The 21225-nt window shown below is 40.5% G+C and overlaps 1 protein-coding gene across 1 annotated transcript in view; it reads left to right on the top strand.

Moving 5' to 3' along the window:
* Positions 1 to 21225, top strand: part of Atxn7 (ataxin 7) — a 293750-nt gene that overhangs the window by 114680 nt on the left and 157845 nt on the right.

Consider the following 21225-nt stretch of genomic DNA (forward strand, 5'->3'; position numbering starts at 1 on the left):
CTCCACAGCTGTAGGAAACACTGCCCTGATTACTAGAAAGCCAAATTTCAAAAGTTTAAGTAGACAAATAAATTTAGAATTAAAAATGTTAGAGATATAATCCAGTCTGTTAAGCAAATGGTGTTGGACACACACTATAATCACCGATGCACTACTAATGAATCAATGAATTCATCATGTACATAAAACCAGTAGGGAATATGATGGTTTGACAGATCTGACTCCATGAGAATGTTGTAGGACAGATTCGGGTGAAATGACTAAACAGACTCCAATTGCTCAGATTTTGGGGGTAGAGTTGGAATGAGGAAGAGAGTACTGCAACAGAAATACATAAGGGTCTTGCTAAAAAACCTGGAAATAGAAGGCTCAGGTGTTGGGGTCAGAGCAGGAATGAGGAAGAGAGAAAATACCCAGAGATCCATGAAAATCCAGTTGTCCATTTGCTCAGAAAATGCTGTTCAGTTGCAGGCTAATTCTGCATGCATAGGGAACACTCAATTCAGGGAAATCGAAAGAGATTGTAATCACAAAAGCACAATGAAGGGTGGAACCACCACAACTGCAGAGCAAAGTGGGTATGAGGAGGAGAGATGATAGGTGGTGTTTCATTGAAATCCATTTGTGAAACTTTCTCAGAAAAGCAACTTCAATTTCAGCTCTACTCAGCCTGCACATTAGAGTACTGCAAGAGCAATACATAAGGGCCTTGCCTAGAAAACCTGGAGGTAGAGTGCTCAGATGTTGGGAGCAGAGTAGGAATGAAAAAAAGAGAAAAAAACCAGAGTTTCATGGAAATCCAGTCATGCATTTGTTCAGAAAATTCTCTTCAGTTGCAGTGTAACTCTGCGTGCACATTGAATGCTTAATTCACAGAAATTGAAACAGATAGTTATAACAGAAACACCATCTATGGTGGAACAACCACATCTTTGGAGCAAAGTGAGAAGGAGGAGGAGAGATCATACACAAAATTTCATTTTGATCCATTACCGAAAATTTCTCAGAAAAAGCAATTTCAATTTCAACCTCATTCCACTTGCAAGTGAGGGAACTGGAACAGCAATACATAAGTTGCTTGCCCAGAAAACCTGGAGGTATATTGCTCACATATTGGGGCAGAGTGGGAATGAGGAAAAGAGAAAACACACAGAGTTTCATGGATATCCAGTTGTGCATTTGCTCAGAAAACTCTCTTCAGTTGCAGTCTAACTCTACGTGCATAGGTAAAGCTCAATTCATGGAAATCAAGGCAGACAGTTATAACAGAAGCACCATGCATGGTGGAACCACCACAACATCGGAGAAAAGTGGGTATGATGAACAGAGATGATAGGCAAAGTTTCATTGAAATCCATTGGTGAAACTTTCTCAGTATAACAACTTCATTTTCAGCAATATTCAGTGTGCACATTAGAATACTGCAACAGAAATACATAAAGGGCTTGCCTAGAAAACCTGGAGGTAGAGTGCTGAGATGTTGGAGGTAGAGTGGAAATGAGGAAAGGAGAAAATACCCAGAGGTTCATGGAAATTCAGTAGTTCATTGGCTCAGAAAATGCTCTTCATTTGCAGGCACGCTCTGCATGCATAGGGAAAGATCAATTCATTGAAATCAAAACAGATTGTTATCACAGAAGCCCCATGCATGGTGGAACCACCAGATCTGAGGAGCCAAGTGGGCATGAGGAGGAGAAATGTTAAGCAACTTTCATAGAAATCCATTCGTCGAACATTCTCAGAGAAGCAACTTCAATTTTAGCACTATTCAGCCTGCATGTTAGAGTACTGCAACATCAATACATAAAGGACTTGCCTAGAAAAGCTGGAGGTAGAGTGTTCAACGATGGGGGCAGAGTGGAAATGAGGAAAAGAGAAAATACCCGGAGTTTCATGGAAATCCAGTCGTGCATCTGCTCAGAAAATGCTCTTTGGTTGCAGCCTAACTCTGCGTGCATAGGGAAAACTCAATTCATGGAAACAGAAGTAGATTGTTATAAAAGAAGCACCATGCATGGGAGAACCAGCACTTCTTCCGAGCAAAGTGGGTATCAGAAGAAGAGATGATAGGGGGTTTTCTTAAAAATCCATTCGTGAAAATTTCTCGGAAAAGCAAATTCAATTTCAGGACTATTCAGCATGCACGTTTGAGACCTGCAACAGCAATACATAAGTGACTTGCCCAGAAAAACTGGAGGTGTATTGCTCATATATTAGGGCAGAGTGGGAATGAAGAAAAGAGAAAACACAAAAGATTCGTGGATATCCATTTGTGCATTTGCTCAGAAAAGTCTCTTCAGTTGCAGCCTAACTCGGCGTGCATAGGGAAAGCAGAATTCTTGGAAATCTAAACAGATTATTATAACAGAATCACGATGCAAGGTGGAACCACCACATTATCTGAGCAAAGTGGTTATGAGTAGAAGAGATGATAGGCAAAGTTTCATTGAAATCCATTCGTGAGAATTTCTCAGAAAAGCAACTTCATTTTCAGCCCTATTCAGCCTGCACATTAGAGAACTGCAACAGCAATACATAAGGAGCTTGCCTAGAAAACTTGGAGGTAGATTGTTCAGATTTTGGGGGCAGAGCAGGAATGAGGAAGAGAGAAAATACCCAGAGTCCATGGAAATCAATTCCTGTGTTTGCTCAGAAAACGCTCTTCTGTTGCAGCCTAATTTTGCGTGCATATTGAATGCTCAATTCATGGAAATCTAAACAGATTGATATAACAGAAAAATGATGCAAGTTGGAACCACCACATCTTTGGAGCAAAGTGGGTAGGAGGAGGAGAGATCGTAGGCAAATTTCATTTTAATCCATTCCTGAAAATTTCTCAGAAAAGCAACCTAAATTTCAACCCCATTCAGCCTGCACTTTAGAGAACTGCAACAGGAATACATAAGGGGCTTGCCAAGAAAACCTGGAGATAGAGTGCTCAGAGGTTGGGGGCAGAGTGGGAATGAGGATAAGAGAAAATACCAAGAGTTTCATGGTAATCCAGTCGTGCATTTGCTCAGAAAACCCTCTTCAGATGTAGCCTAACTCTGCATACATAGGTAAAGCTCTATTCATGGAAGTTGAAACAGATTGTTATCACAGAAACACCATGCACGGTGGAACCACCACATCTTCGGAGAAAAGTGGGTTTGAGGAGGAGAGATGATAGGCAATGTTTCATTGAAATTCATTCTTCAAAATTTCTCAGAAATGCAACTTCAATTTCTGCCCTGCTCAGCCTGACCGTTAGTGATCTACAACAGCAATACATAAGGGGCGTGTCTTGAAAATCAGGAGGTAGAGTGCTCAGATGTTGTGGGGAGAGTGGGATGAGAAAAGAGAAAATTCCCAAAGTTTCCTGGAAATCCAGTTGAAGAATTTGCTCAGAAAACACTCTTCAGTTGTAGCCTAACTCTGCTTGCATAGGAAAAGCTCAATTCATGGAAATTTGGAACAATTACTATTACAGAAGCACCGTGCATGGTGGAACAACCATGTCTTCAGAGAAAAGGGGAATAGGAGGAGTGAAGATAGGCAAGTTATTATGAAATTCATTCGTGAAACCTATTTATAAAATCAACTTCAATTTCACCCCTATTCAACATGCCCGTTAGAGTACTGGAGCAGAAATTCATAATGGGTTTGCCTAGAAAACCTGGAGGGAGAGTGATCAGATACTGGGGGCAGAGTGGTAATGAGGAAAAGAGAAAATCCCCAGAGTTTCATGGAAATCCAGTTGGGCATGTGCTCAGAAAATGCTCTTTAGTTGCCTAAATTTGCCTGCATAGGGTAAGCTCAATTCATGGAAAAAGAAAGAGATTGTTATCACAGAAGCACCATGCATGGTGGAACCACCACATCTTCGGAAAAAAGTGTGTATGAGAATAAGAGATGATAAGCAAAGTTTCATTGCAATCCATTTGTGAACTTTCTCAGAAAAGCAACTTCAATTTCAGCCCTATTTGGACTGCAACTTAGAGTACTGTGACAGCAAATCTAAGGAGCTTGTCTAGAAAACCTAGATGTTGGAGGCAGGGTGGGAATGAGGAAAAGAGAAAATACGCAGAGTTTAATGAAATCCTGTTGTGCACTTCTCAGAAAATGCTCCTCAGTTGCAGCCTAACACTGTATGCTACGGAAAGCTCAACTCATGGCAATTGAAACAGATTTTTATAACAGAAGCAACGTGCACTGGGGGAACCACCACATCTTTTTAGTACAGTTGGTATGAGGAGAAGAGATGATATGCAATGTTTCATTGAAATCAATTGGAGAAACTTTCTCAATAGAGCAACTTCAATTTCAGCCCTACTCAGCCTGCAAGTTAGAGTACTGCAACAGCAATACATAAGAGCTTGCCAACAGAACTTGTAGGTAGAGTGCTCAGATGTTGGGGGTGGAGTGGGAAGGAGGAAAAGAGAAAATACAGAGAGTTCCATGAAAATCAATCATCTGTTTGCACAGAAATTGCTCTTCAGTTGCAGTAAAACTTTTTGTGCATAGGGAAAGCTCAATTCATGGAAATAAAAACAGATTGTTATAACAGAAGCATCATGCATGGTGGATCCACCATATGTGAGGAGCAAAATGGGTATGATGAGGAGATATGTTAGACATTATTTCATTGAAATCCATTGGTGAAACTTTTTCAGATAAGCATCTTTAATTTCAGCCCAACTCACCCTGCTCATTAGAGTACTGCAACAGCAATACAAAAAGGGATTGATAGAAAACCTGGAGATTGAGTGCTGAGATGTTGGATGCAGAGTAGGAATGAGGAAATAAGAAAGTACCCAGAGTTTCATGGAAATCAAGTAGTGCATTTGCTCAGAAAACACCGTTAAGTGCAGGCTAGTTTTGCGTGCATAGGGAAAGATCAATTCAAGGAAATAGAAACAGATTGCTATCACAGTAGCAACATGTATGGTGGAATCACCACATCTTAGGAGCATATGGGGAATGAGGAGGAGAGATGATAACCAACATTCATTGATATCCATTCATGAATGTTTCTCAGAATAGCAACTTCATTTTCAACCCTACTCAACCTGCCTGTTACAGAACTGCAACAGAGATGCTTAAGGGGCTTGAATAGAAAACATGGAAGTAGAGTGCTCAAAGGCTTGGGACAGAGTGGAAATGAGGAAAAGAGAAAATTCCCAGAGCTTCAGGGAAATCCAGTTGTGCATTTGCTTAGAAAATGCTCTTCAGTTGTAGCCTAACACTGCGTGCATAGGGAGAGCTCAATTCATGGAAATAGAAACAGTTTGTTATTACAGAAGCACCGAGCATGGTGGAACCATGACATCTGTGGAGCAAAGTGGGTATGAGAAGGGGAGATGGTGAGTTTCTTGGAAATCCATTTATGAACTTTCTCAGAAAAGCAATTTCAATTTCAGCCCTAATCAACCTGCACGTTAGAGTACTGCAACAGAAATTCACAAGGGGCTTGTCATGAAAACCTGGAGGTAGAGTGCTCAGATGTGAGAGGCAGAGTGGGAATGAGAAACAGAAAAAATACGCAGAACTTCTTGGAAATCCAGTTGTTCATTCGCTCAAAAATCGCTCTTCAGTTGCAGCCTAAAACTGCATGCACACGGAAAGATCAATTCATAGAAATCGAAATAGTTTGTTATAACATAAGCACCATGCATGTTGGAACCACCACATTTGTGGAGCAAAAGGGTATGAGGTGGGGAGATGATAGGCAAAGTTTTTTTGAAATCCATTCGTGAAACTTTCTCAGAAAAGCAACTTCAATTTCAGCCCTAGTAAACCTGCACGTTAGAGTAGTGCAACAGATATACATAAGGGACTTGTCTAAAACCTGGAGGTAGATTGCTCTTATGTTTGGGGCAGAGGGGGAATGAGGAAAAGAGAAAATACCCAGAGTTTCATGTAAATCCAGTTGTACATTTGCTCAGATAATGCTCTTCAGTTGCAGTCTAACACTGCATGCATAGGGAAAGCTGAATTCATGGAAATCGATACAGTTTGTCATAACAGAAGCACCGTGCATGGTAGAACCACCACATCTGTGGAGCATAGTGTGTATGAGGATGGGAGATGGTGGTCAAAGTTTTATTGAAATCCATTCATGAATCTTTCTCATAATAGCAACTTCAATTTCAGCCCTATTCAACCTGCACATTAGAGTTCTGCAACATCAATAGATACGGGTCTTGTCTAGAAAATCTGGAGGTAGATTTCTCAGTTGTTGGGGGCAGTGTGGGAATGAGGAAAAAAGAAAATACCCAGAGTTTCATGGAAATCAACTCGTTCATTTGCTCAGAAACTGCTCTTCAGTTGCAACCTAATTCTGTGTGCTTAGGGACAGGTCATTATTTAGATCCTGCAGGTCACGCCCTGCCTCGCCTCATGTTGAGCTATGATGATGCCTGCCAGATGCTGACAGGGCGTGCCTCTCCTGCACATGTAACTGTCAGACAGTACCAGGTGTAACAGACTAGATTGCGTGGTGTTTTATGACTGGCCAAGTATACTTCCTTGTTTGAGCTCTGGTGCACAGACTAGTCTTGCCTTCTCGAGTTTTCCCCTGATTGTCTTTTGTACTTTACATTAATTGGGTTTATTCCCCTAATAAAGGAGACTTGATCAGGTTTTTGTCTTGTCTCCATTTCTCGTGTCTCTTGTCTCTCCCAATCCCCGCTCCCCCCTCAGGTTACCGTTGCAGTCCTGGGGGTCTGGACAATTGGCACCCAACATGAGGCGTGGATAAGGGGGAATTTGCGAGGGAAGAGGCATTTGATAGTTTGGCCTAACACAGCAGAAGTCAGTTCAACAAAGACTGCCCTGGGAGCCTGCTGTGCCACTCTTAAAGGTACAGTAGCACCTAACTATGGGACAAGAATTAAGTAAGCATAAAGTTTTTGTTGAGCAATTAAAAGAAGCTTTAAATACATGGGGAGTAAAGCTTAAGAGTAATGATCTTTTTAAGTTTTTTGACCTTATTAAGGACACCTGTCCATGGTTCCCAGAAGAAGGAAGCATTAATATAAGAAGCTGGAATAGTGTGGGGGATGCCTTGGGAGATTTTCATAGAATGTTTGGCCCAGATAAAGTTCCTATTACAGCTTTTGCTTCCTGGAGTCTCATAAAGGAGCTTTTAGAACATACAACAAATGATTCTGATATAGCAGCAGCGGTTACTCAGACTGAGGACATTTTAAAAGCAGCATGAAAACAGGAGCTTCAGGGAGAGCCCTCCAAGGATAAGGCAGAGGGAGTTCTTATTTCCTTTGAGAGTGAAGATGAGGAAGTTACAAGTCCTTTTCCAGATGCAGGCAGCACAGATGTTAAAAAGAAAACTCAACATCAGTACAAAGCTCTACCTAAAATTTATCCTTCATTGACTTGTTTTAAAGACCCTTTAAATGAGAATTAAATAGATAATTAGGAAGTTGATTTGGACCTCATAAATGAGGAAGCCTCAAAATATCATAATCCTGATTGGCCGCTTAAACAAGGACAGTCTGTTTTCTCATATCCACCTCCCTATCGCACACCCTCTGCTCCTATGGCAATGGCGGTGATAGATCCAAAGGTAGACCTTAAAGAAAAAATTAAACATTTAGAGAAACAAACAAATATCAAGCTCTGATTACCAGGTTACAAAAGTTAAAGACAGGCAATGAGTCAGCGCCCAGTCTTGATGGATTTAAAAGGGATATTCGCCCTCAAATTCTACCTGGACAACAGTGTCCAAGAGGAGGAGTTCCCTTAGTCAACAGAGATTTAAAATCCCCTCCTCTAAGTGCTTTCCCTGTTACTGAGACAAGAGATAACCAGGGACAACCCTGGAGGCCCCACAATGGCTTTGATTTTACTATCATAAAAGAATTAAAAACTGCTGATTCTCAGTATGGGGCTACAGCGCCATACTCCCTTGCTATTTTAGACTCCATAGCAGAAAATTGGTTAACACCACAGGATTGGATTACTTTAGTCAGAGCCACCCTGCCTGGAGGTGACTTCTTGCTTTGGAAGTTTGAATATTTTGAAAATTGCAAAGAGACAGCTAAAAGAAATCAACAAGCAGGAAATGGGTGGACTTTTGATATGCTCACTGGAGTAGGTGATTATGAAGCCACAGACAATCAGATGCAGTATGACCCTGGAGCATATACTCAGATACAGGCAGCAGACACTAAGGCCTGGAGAAAATTGCCTGTTAAGGGAGACATCAGCATGTCTTTTACAGGAGTCAAACAAGGCCCTGATGAACCCTTTGCTGACTTAGTTCATAGACTTATAACAATGGCTGGTCGTATTTTTGGCAGTTCTGATGCAGGTCTTGACTATGTCAAACAACTTGCTTATGAAAATGCCAGTCCCACATGCCAAGCCGCTATAAGACCATACAGAAAGAAGACAGATTTAACAGGATATATTAATCTGTGCTCAAACATAGGACCTTCTTACAACAGGGCTTAGCAATGGTGGCTGCTTTTAGTGAGCAGACAGTGAGAGACTTTCTTAATAATAAAGACAAAAACAAAAGGGCCTGTTTTAAATGTGGGAAGGGTGGACACTTTGCCAAAGACTGCAGATCAGATTTACAAAAAACTCTTGAGGCCAAAATACCTGGTCTCTGCCCTAGTTGCAAGAGAGAAAAACATTGGGCTAATGAATGCAAGTCCAAAAGAGACAATCAGGGAAATCCCCTTCCTCCACATCAGGGAAATGGGAGGAGGGGCCAGCCTCAGGCCCCAAAAGAAGCATATGGGGCAGTCAGTTTCAATCCAGCCAACAGCAGCAACAACAATCCATTTCAGACCTCAGTACAGCAACCCCAGGGAGCACAGAATTGGACCTCAGTTCCACCTCCCATGTTGTATTAACTCCTGACATGGACCCTCAAGCCTTGAATACTGGAATTTTTGACCCATTGCCCTAAGGTTGTTTTGGCTTAATTTTAGGAAGAAGTAGTTCTACCATGAAAGGTTTACAAGTACTCTCAGGAGTTGTAGATCAAGATTTCTTGGGAGAAATTAAGATCATGGATAAAACAGATAACAACATTATTACTGTTATTCAGAGAGAAAGAATAGCACAGCTGATACTGTTACCATTAGTTACAACCAAACATCCATTTCAAAATCCTAGGAGAGGAAATGGAGGTTTTGGATCCTCTAATGTATATTGGGTACAACACATAACTGATCAAAAACCTTCTTTGACCTTATGGCTAGATGGCAAATCCTTTACAGATCTAATAGATACAGGAGCAGATGTGACCATAATTAAACAAAAGAATTGGCCTTCTTCTTGGCCTACCACAGAAACTATGACTAATCTTCGGGGTATGGGTCAAAGTACAAATCCATAGCAGAGTTCTAAATACCTCACTGGGAGAGACAAAGAAAACAACACACATCTCATTAAGCCTTATATCATACCTCATTTGCCTGTTAATTTGTGGGGAAGAGACCTACTATCTCATGTGCAGCCCCAATGAAATGGTTGCTGCCCAAATGCTATCTCAGGGATATACACCAGGAAAAGGGCTAGGAAAGACTGAAAATGGTATTTTACATCCCATTCCCAATGTAAGACAGATAGAAGAGGCTTGGGAAATTTTTAATTTCAGCCATTGACATGCCTGCACCCAAACTGTGTGCAGATCCAATAACTTGGAAATCAAATGAGCCAGTTTGGGTTGATCAATGGTTGCTAACTTCTGCAAAACTTGAAGTTGCTTGAATGTTAGTGCAGGAACAGCTAACAGCTGGACATATCATAGAGAGTAATTCTCCTTGGAATACTCCTATATTTGTAATTAAGAAAAAATCTGGTAAATGGAGATTACTACAGGACTTAAGGGCTGTCAATGTCACTATGGTGCTCATGGGAGCCCTACAACCAGGGCTGCCATCTCCAGTAGCCATCCCTCAGGGATATTTTAAGGTAATTATTGACCTCAAAGATTGTTTTTTACTATCCCTCTACATGTAGATGATCAAAAAAGATTTGCTTTTAGTCTACCATCAATAAATCTTAGAGAATCTATGAAAGGATATCAGTGGAAAGTATTGCCACAAGGGATGGCTAATAGTCCAAACTTATGCCAAAAATTTGTCGCTCATGCCTTACAACCTATTAGAGATTCTTGGAAACAAATGTATATTATTCATTATATGAATGATATACTCATAGCAGGACAATCAGGAGAACAGGTATTACTATGTCTCACACAGCTTAAACAGCAGATGACTGCAGTAGGATTACAAATTGCTCCAGAAAAAGTTCAGCTACAAGACCCTTATACTTACCTAGGTTTCCTGCTTAATGGTCCTAGGATTATTGATCAAAAGGCAACAATCAGGAGAAACCATTTGAATACACTTAATAACTTTCAGAAGCTTCTAGGTGATATAAATTGGCTTCAACCATACCTTAAATTAACCACAGGGGAGTTAAAACCATTGTTCGAGATATTAAAAGGAGACCCTAATCCACAATCATCCAGGGCTATATCTCCTGACACATTAGCTGCTCTTAAAAAGGTGGAGAATGCTATTGCAGGTCAATTTGTTACTAATATTGATTATTCTCACCCCTTATCACTCATTATATTTAATACTTCTATCACTCCAACAGGTCTTTTCTGGCAAGATAATCCTATTATGTGGATTCATCTTCCTTCCTCACCCAAAAATGTGCTATCGCCTTATTATGATGCAGTAGCTGACCTGATAATCATGTGGAGAGAAGATTCTAGAAAATATTTTGGAATAGAACCATATAAGATTATTCAATCCTACACCCAATCTCAGGTCTGTTACAAAATACTGACACCTGGACTATAGCTTGTGCCTCATTCACAGGTGATAATAGATAATCATTATCCACCAAATAAATTGGTTCAGTTTTGCAAACTACATCCTTTTGTGTTCCCTTGTATTATTAGAAGGGAGCCCTTAAACAATGCTCTTGTCTTTACTGATAGGTCATCCACAGGAACAGCTGCTTACACCTTCCTTGATAGAACTGTCACCTTCCAGATGAAATGTACATCTGCACAACTTGTTGAATTATAGGCTATTATTGCAGTTTTATCTGTCTTTCCCAATCAACCCCTTAATATCTACACAGACAGTGCCCACTTAGCACACTCGGTGCCACTCCTTGAAACTGTCTCTCAGATCAGACATGTTTCTAAAACAGCATCACTGTTCCTTCAATGTCAGACACTCATCCATAATAGAGGGAAGCCTTTTTTATTCGACACCTCAGAGCTCACTCTGGCCTTCTGGGGCCATTAGTTAAGGGCAATAGAATTGCTGACACAGCCACCAAAGTGGTTGCAGTAGCCTTTTCAGATAATATTAAGCAAGCTCAAGACACTCATAACCTACATCACTTAAATGCCCACTCTCTTAGGTTACTCTGTAAAATCACTAGGGAACAAGCAAGGCAAATAGTAAAAGTCTGTAGCACATGTGCTACTCATCTACAAGTTCCACATCTAGGAGTTAATCCTAAAGGCCTTGTTCCTAACATGGTGTGGCAAATGGACATTACCCATTTCTTAGAGTTTGGTAATCTAAAATATATTCATGTTTGCATAGATACATTTAGTGGATTTATATTGGCTACACTACAGGCTGGAGAAGCAACAAAACATGTAATTTCCCATCTATTACATTGCTTCTCAGTCTTGGGCATACCTAAACAAATTAAAACAGATAACAGACCTGGATATACAAAAAAAAACCCTCCAAAAATTTTGTGAAAAATTACAAATTCAACATGTCACCAGAATTCCTTATAATCCTCAAGACCAAGGGATGGTCGAGAGAGCACATCTGTCTCTTAAAACTACTATTGATAAAATAAAAAAGGGGGAATGGTACCCAATCAAGGGTTCTCCCTGTAATATACTTAATCATGCTTTACTCATTCTCAATTTTTTAAAAATGGATGATCATGGGAAATCTGCTGCTGATTGTTTCTGGCACCCAGAATCTCAAAAGTATTTCGCCATGGTAAAATGGAAAGATCCATTGGATAGTTCATGGCATGGCCCAGATCCAGTCTTGATCTGGGGTCAAGGCTCAGTCTACATCTTCTCTCAACAAGCTGTTGCAGTCAGATGGCTGCCAGAGTGTCTTGTGTGCCAAGTTAATGAAGTTACCTCCTCCAGGGATAAAAATCATCCCTGAGAGTTTTTTCTTCTCCTTCCACAGGTATGAACAAAACATTGCTTCTCTGGATAATGACTGCTTGTTCACTGCTCTCCTATAGCCATGCAGGGTAAGTACCCTGCTAAGGTTGGTAAGTATTTACTGGAGCTCAAAAACAAACCATGTAAGTGTGAGGGAGGATTTATATTGAGGACTGATGAGGCAAGTTACAAGCTGTCATACATTGGTAATCTCCTGAAACAATGCATAGAGATAGATTGTGGCAGTCACATCGCATTTTGGAAGACACATACTCTGTGTTACTGCATTGAAAAACCACAAATTATTCCCCCAGTTAATGGCAAATCTGCACCATGTTCTTGCATGACCTTTCACACTTCCTTCCATAGCTCTTGTTATTCCTCAGCTCAGACCTGTTCTTCAGGGAACAAAACCTATTTTACTACTACCTTAATAAAGTCCCATCCAGGATCAACTGGAGGGAATTGGTCTAATAACCCAGGAAAATTAAATGTTGCCTCATGTCCTGCAGACCTAGTGGAGAAAACAGTTTGCTGGTCTACTATGGCCGCCCTACATGTGTCTGACGGAGGAGGTCCCCAAGATTCTAATAGAGCCAAACAAGTCCATGAAAAAATTCAATGGATGTATGAGGAACTGTATCCCAGTCTGTTATATCACCCACTAGCATTACCTAACCATAGAACTTCTGAGATAGACCCTGCCACTTATGATATCCTTGAGGCCACTCACACTTTGCTTAATTGCTCTAACTCTCCCTTGACTGTAGATTGTTGGCTTTGCCTATAGCAAGAATATCCTGTTCCACTAGTTATCCCAATTGATTATAGAAATAACTCTGCTACCGACCTCACAATGATAAGTTATAAGACTGTGACCAATCTTGATGTGTCATGGTCCAGTTTTACTGGTAGAAATTGCTTACTGACTCCACCATTTCTAGTACAGTCATTCATGTACTCCAATACTACTTGCTTTTTTTCACCTGGCTATAATAATACCTGGGATTTAGATGTAGGGACTATAACAACATTCAATCTTTCGCAGCCATTGTGCCCCCCTAATGGTACTGTGTTCATTTGTAGAGGTTATAAGGCTTTTACTCAACTGCCTATCAACTGGACTGAACTATGTGTCTTAGCTGCCTTGCTTCCAGACATAGACATTATTCCAGGAGATGAGCCTGTCCCTATACCAACAACTGATTACATTACAGGGTGACCGAAACGTGCTGTCACTTTCATTCCTCTACTTGCAGGACTTGGAATAACTACAGCAGTGGCCTCAGGTACTGCTGGTTTGGCTAAATTAATTAAATTAAATTAAATTATTAAATTAAATTATTAAATTAATTAAATAATTAAATTACCCAGACAATTAATTTCTGATGTACAGATACTCTCAAGCACCATACAAGACCTTCAAGATCAGGTAGATCCCTTGGCAGAAGTGGTCCTACAAAACAGAAGAGGTTTAGAGATTCTAACTGCCAAACAGGAAGGCATTTGTTTGCCTTTGCAGGAGAAGTGCTGTTTCTATGCCAACAGGTCAGGAATCATTAAGGACAAGATCAAACAACTGCAAGAAGACCTAGAAAAACGCTGACGAGCACTGGCTGATAATTCACTATGGACTGGATTCAGTGGACTCCTGTGCTATCTCCTTCCCTTCATAGGTCCCCTCCTTTGCTTGCTGCTCCTCATATCTATAGGTCCTTTGATATTCAACAAGATTATGACTTTCATTAAAGCTCAAATTGAGGCTATACATGCAAAGCCTATACAGGTTTATTACCATCAACTGGAGATGATGGATTGTGATGATGCAACATTTGATCAATATTAGATCCTAATAGACGATCACCCCTGTGAGCTGAACTGGACAGCCAATGATGGGTAAGATTTGTGAGAGTTCATAACAACCTAAGACAGGAAATGAGGGCAAGAGTCTCATTATCCAATGACAGGTAAGGATGTGGCTCTGTCACGGACAACTTAAGACAGGTGCACTTCCCAAGGGATTGTCACTCCAGCTCTATAAAATAAAAAAGGGGGACCAGTCCGGAGCTGTCAGCACACGCCCCCGCCTTGCCAAATGTTGAGCTAAGATGGCACCTGCCAGATGCTGACAGGGCGTGCCTCTCCTGCACATGTAACTGTCAGAAAATACCAGGTGACTCAGAACAGATTGCGTGGTGCTTCACGACTGGCCAAGTACACTTCCTTGTTTGAGCTCTGGTGCGCGGACTAGTCTTGCCTTCCCATGCTTTCCACTGATTGGCTTTTGTACTTTATATTAACTGGGTTTATTCCCCTAATAAATGAGACATGATCAGGCTTTCTCTTGTCTCCATTTCTCGTATCTCTTCTCTCTACAAATCCCCGCTCCACCCTCCAGGTTTCTGTTACAGTACAGTGGGTTGGGATAGCTCCGTTCATGGAAAATGAAGAGTTTGCTATAACAGAAGCACCGTGCACAGTGGAACCACCACATCTGTGGAGCAAAGTGGGAAATAGGATGGGAGATGATAGGCAAAGTTTCATTGAAATCCATTCGTGAAACTTTCTCAGAAAAACAAATCTAATTTCAACCCTATTCAACCTGCACGTTAGAATACTCTAACAGCAATACATAATGGGCTTGTCTGGAAAACCTGAGAGGTAGAGTGCTCAGATGTTGGGGGTGGAGTGGGAATGAGGAAAAGAGAAAATACCCAGAGTTTCATAGATATCCAGTCATGCATTTGATCAGAAAACGCAATTCAGTTGCAACCAAACACTGCGTGTATAGGGAAAGATCAATTCAAGCAAATCGAAACAGTTTGTTATAACAAAAGCACGGTGCATAGTGGAACAGCCAAGTCTGTGGAGCAAAGTGGGTATGAGGAGGGGAGATGATAGGCAAAGTTTCATTGGAATGCATTCTTGAACCTTTCTCAGAAAAGCAACTTCAATTTCAGCCCTATTCAACCTGCATGTAAGAGTACTGCAAATAAGGTACAAGAGGGGCTTTCCAAGAAAACCTGGAGGTAGAGTGCTCAGATGTTGGGAGAAGAGTGGGAATGAGGAAAAGAGAAGAAACCCAGAATTTCATGGAAATTCAGAAGTGCATTTGCTCAGAAAATGCAATTCAGTTCCAGATACACTGGGTGTATAGGGAAATCTCAATTCATGGGAATCGAAACAGTTTGTTATAACAGAAGGACCAAGTATGTTGGAACAACCACATCTGCGAAGAAAAGTGGGTATGAGGAGGGGAGAAGATAGGCAAAGTTTCATTTAAATCAATTAGTGAAACTCTCTCAGAAAAGCAAATTCAATTTCAGCCCTATTCAACCTGCTCATTTGAGTACTGCAACAAAAACACCCAAGGGGCATGTCTAGAAAACCCAGAGGTAGACTGCTCAGATGTTGGGGACAGAGTGGGAATGAGGTAAAGAGAAAATACCCAGAGTATCATGGAAATCAATTTGTGAAACTTTCTCAGAAAAGTAACTTCAATTTCAGCTCTATTAAACATGCATGTTAGAATAATGCAACAGCAATACATAAGGGTCTTGATTAGAGAATCTGGAGGAAGAGTGCTCAGTGCTCGGGGCTGAGTGAAAATGAGGAAAAGAGAAAATACCCAGATTTAAAGGAAATCCAGTCGTGCAACTGCTCTGAAAACTCTCTTAGTTTCAACCTATCACTGTGTGAAAAGGGAAAGTTCAATTCATGGAAATTGAACCAATTTGTTACAACAGAAGCACTGTGCATGGTGTAACCACCACCTCATCGGAACAAAGTGGTTATGAGGGGGGGAGATGACAGGAAAAGTTTCAATGATATTCATTCGTGAAACTTTGTTGGAAAAGCAACTTCAATTTCCGTCCTATTCAACCTGCATGTTAGAGTACTGCAACAGCAATACATAAAGAGTTTCCCTAGAAAACCTGGAGGTAGAGTGCTCAAATGTTGGGGGAAGAGTGGGAATGAGGAAAAAGGAAATACCCAAGATTCATGATAATCCAGTCATGCATTTGCTCAGAAAACACTCTTAAGTTGCAGCCTAAAAATGCGTGCATAGGGAAAGCTCAATTCATGGAAATCGACTCTGTTTGTTATAACACAAAAACTGTCCATGGAAGAACCACCATATGTGCAGAGTAAAGTGGGTATGAGGAGTGGAGATGTCAGGCAAAATTTCATTGAAATCCATTCGTAAATATTTTCTCTGAAAAGCAACTTAAATTTCAGCCATTTTCAATCTGCACGTTAGAGTACTGTAACAAAATACATAAGGGGCTTGTCTACAAAATCTTGCAATAGAGTGCTCAGTAGTTGGGAGCACAGTGGGAATGAGGAAAAGAGAAAATATCCAGGGTACCATGAAAATCCCATCGTGCGTTTGCTCACAAAACACTCTTCAGTAGTAGCCTAAATCTGCATGGATAGGGAAAGCACAATTCACGGAAATTGAAACAGTTGTTATAACAGAAACACCATGCATGCTGGAACCACCGCATCTGTGGAGCAAAGTTGGTATGAGGAGGGGAGAAGACAGGCAAAGTTTCATTGAAATCCATTTGTGAAACTTCCTCTGCAAAACAACTTCAATTTCAGCCCTATTCAACCTGCATGTTAGAGTACTGCAATAGAGGTACATAAGGGAATTGCCTTGAAAACCTGGCTGTAGATTACTCAGATGTTGGTTGCCAAGTGGGAATGAGCAAAAGAGAAAAAAACCCAGAGTTTCATGGAAATTCAGTGGTACATTTGCTCAGAAAACTCTCTTCAGTTGCAGCCTAACTCTGTGTGCATAGGGAAAGCACAATTCACGGAAATTGAAACAGTTGTTATAACAGAAGCACCGTGCATGTTAGAAGCACCACATTTGTGGAGCAAAATGAGTATTAGGATGGGAAATGACAGGCAAGTTTTCATTGAAATGCTTTCGTGAAGCTTTCTCAGAAAAGCATCTTCAATTTCAGCCCTATTCAACCTGCATTTTAGAGTACTTCAACAGTTATACATAAAAGTGGCTTGTCTAAAATACCTGGAGACGAATGCTCAGATGTTGGGGGCACAGTGGGAATAAGGCACAGAGAAAATACCCAGAATTTCATAGAAATTCAGTCTTGCATTTGCTCAGAAAATGATCTTCATTTGCAGACTAATACAGTGTGCAAAGGGAAAGATAATTTTATAGAATTCAAAACAGTTTGTTATAACAGAAGGATGGTGCATGGTGTAATCACCACATGTAGAGGAAGTCGATACGAGTGGGGGAGGTGATAGGCAAAGTTTCATTGAAAAACATTCGTGAAACACTTAGAAAAGAAACTACAATTTCAGCCTTATTCAATCTGCACATTAGAGCACTGCAACAGATGTACGTAAGAGAATTGCCTAGAAGAAATGGAGGTAGACTGCTCAGATATTGGGGGCAGAGTGGGAATGAGGAAAAGAAAAAATATCCAGAGTTTCATAGAAATCGAGTCATGCATTTGCTCAGAAAACTCTCTTCAGTTGATGCCTAATACTGCGTGCACAGGGAAAACTCAATTAATGGAAATCAAAACAGTTTGTTATAACAGAAGACTCGTGAATGGTAGAACCACCACATTTCTGGAGCAAAGTACACGTGAGGAGGGGAGATGATAGGCAAAGTTTCATTGAAATCCAATACTGAAACTTTCTCAGAAAAGCAACTTCAATTTCAGACCTATTCAACCTGAACATTAGAGTACTGCAAAAGAAATCCATAAGGGGCTTTTCTAGAAAACCTCGAGGTAGACTGCTCAGATGTTGGGGGCACAGTGGGAATGAGGAATATAGAAAATACAATGAATGCCATGTAAATCCAGTAGTGCATTTGATCAGAAAACACTCTTATGTTGCAGGCTTCCACTGCGTGTATAAGGAAAGCTCAATTCAAGGAAATCAACAATGTTTGATATAACAGAAGAACCATGCATGTTAAAACCACCACAATTCTGGTGAAAAGTGCATATGAGGAGGGGAGATAAGAGGCAAAGTTTGTTTGAAATCTGTTCATGAAACTTATCAGAAAAGCAAATTCACTTTCAGCCCTATTCAAACAGATCATTAGAGTACTGGAACAGCAATAGAAAATGGGCTTGTCTAGAAAACGTGGATGTAGATTGCTCAGATTTTGGGGTCAGACTGGGAATGAGAAAAAAGAAAAAACGCAGATTTTCATGGAAATCGAATCGTGCATTTTCTCAGAAAATGCTTTTCAGTTGCAGCGTAACAGCGTGTGCATAGGGAAAGTTCAATTCATGGAAAATGACACTGTTTGTTATAACAGAAGCACCATCCATGGTGGAACCACCACATCTGCTGAGTAAAGTGGGTATGAGAAGGGTAGATGACAGGCAAAGTTTCATTTAAATCCATTCGTGAAACTTTCTCAGAAAAGCAACATAAATTTCAGCCCTACCACCTGCCAGTTAGAGTACTGCAACAAAATACATAAGGGACTTATGTAGACAATCTGGCAGTAGAATTCTCAGAAGTTTGGGGAAGAGGGAAAATGAGTAAAAGAGAAAATACCCTGAGTTTCAGGGAAATGTGGTCGTACTTTGCTCAGAAAACGCTCTTCAGTTTCAGCCTAACTCTGCATGCATAGGGAAAACTGAATTCAGGGAAGTCAAAACAGTCACTATAACAGAAGCACCGTGCATTGTTGAACCACCACATTAGCGGAGCAAAGTTGTTATTAGAAGGGGAAATGACAGGCAAATTTTCATTGAAATTCATTTGGGAAACTTTTTCAGAAAAGCAGCTTCAATTTCAGCCCTATTTAACCTGCACAGTAGAATACTGCAAGAGCAACACATAAGGGGCTTTTCTAGAAAATCTGGAGGTAGAGTGCTCAGATGTTGGGGGAAGATTTGGAATGCGGTAAAGAGAAAATACTCATATTTTATTGGAAATCCTGTCGTGCATTTGCTCAGAAAACGCAATTCAGTTGCAGCCTAACACTGCGTGCGTAGGGAAAGCTCAATTTATGGAAATCGAAACAGTTTGATATGACAGAAGTACCGTGCATGGTGGAACCACCACATATGCGGAACAATGTGGGTATGAGGAGGGGAGATGATAGGCAAAGTTTCATTGAAATCCATTCGTGAAACATTCTCAGAAAAGCATCTTCAATTTCAGTGCTATTCAACCTGCATGTTAGAGTACTGCAACAGCAATAAATAATAGACTTAAGTATAAAAACTGTAGGTAGAGTGCTTAGATGTTGGGGTAGAGTGGGAATGAGGAAAAGTGAAAAACCCAGAGTTTCATAGATTTCAACTCGTACATTTGCTCTGAAATCGCAATTCATTTGCAGTCAAACACAGCGTGCATAGAAAAGCTCAATTCATGTAAATTGAAACAGTTTGTTATAAAAGAGCACTGTGCATGTTGGAACCACCACATCTGCGGGCACAGTGGGTAGGAGGAAGGAAGATTTTAGGCAATGTTTCAATGAAATCCATTTGGGAAACTTTTTCAGAATGTAAACTTCAATTTCAGCCCTATTCAACCTGCACGTTAGAATACTGCAACAAGAACACATAAGGGGCTTGTCTAGAAAATCTGGAGGTAGATTGCTCAGATGTTGGTTGCAGGGTTGGAATGAGGTAAACAGAAAATACCCATAGTTTCATGGAAATCCATTCGTGAATGTGCTCAGAAAACGCAATTAAGTTGCAGCCTAACACTCTGTGTATAGGGAAAGCTCAATTCATGGAAATCAAAAGAATTTGTTATAACAGAAGTACCATGAATGGTGGAACCACCACTTCTGCGGAGCAAACTGCTTATGAGGAGGGGATATGACAGGCAAAGTTTCATTGAAATCCATTCTTCAAATTATCTCAGAAAGCAACTTCAACTTCATTCCTATTCATCCTCCATGTTAGAGAACTGCAAGAGGAATACATAAGGGGCTTGACTTGATAATCTGGTGTTAGAGTGGTCAGATGTTGGACGAAGTGTGGGAATGAAGAGAAGAAAAAAATACCCAGAGTTTCATGGTAAGCCATAAATGCATTTGCTCAGAAAATGCAATTCAGTTGCAGCCTAACACTGCATGCATAGGGAAAGCTCAATTCATTGAAAACGAATCAGTTTGTTATAACAGTGACACCTAGCACTGTAGAACCACCACATCTGTGGAGCAAAGATGGTATGAGGAGGGGAGATGATAGGTAATGTTTCATTAAAATCCATTCGTGAAAAATTCTCAGAAAAGCAACTTCAATTTCAGCCCTATTCAACCTGCACATTAGAGTACTGCAACAGCAATACATAAAAGACTTAACTAGGAAGCCTGGAGGTAGAGTGCTCAGATTTTGGGGGCAGAGTGGGAATGAGTAAAGGAGAAAATACCCAGAGGTTAATGGATATCCAGTCGTGAATTTGCTCAGAATACACTCTTCAGTTGCAGCCCAACACTGCATGCATAGGGAAAATTCAATTAATGGAATTGAAACAGTTTGTTATAACAGAAGCACCATGCATGGTGGAACCACCACATTTGCAGAGCAACATGGGTATGAGGAGGGTAGAGGTTAAGCAAAGTTTCTTTGAAATACATTTGTGAAACTTTCTCAGAAAAGCAACTTTAATTTCCACCCATTTCAAATTGCACGTTAGTGTCCTGGAAAACCAATACATAAGGGGCTTGTCTAAATAACCTGGAGGTACAGTACTCAGATATTGGGGACAGACTGGGAATGAGGAAAAGAGAAAATACCCAGAGTTTCATGGAAATCCAGTCGTGCTCAGAAAACACAATTCAGTTGTAGCACATCACTGTGTGCATAGGAAAGCTCAATTCATAGAAATAGAAACAGTTTGTTAAAACCAAAGCACCGTGCATGGTGGAACCACCATATCTGCAGAGCAAAGTGTGTTTGAGGAAGGGAGATGATAGACAAAGTTTCATTGAAATCCATTTGTGAAGCTTTCTAAGAAAAGCAACTTAAATTTCAGTCCTTTTCAACCTGTATGTCAGAGTACTAAAACAGCAATAC

Source organism: Sciurus carolinensis, chromosome 17, assembly GCF_902686445.1.
Source record: "Sciurus carolinensis chromosome 17, mSciCar1.2, whole genome shotgun sequence".
NCBI lineage: Eukaryota > Metazoa > Chordata > Mammalia > Rodentia > Sciuridae > Sciurus > Sciurus carolinensis.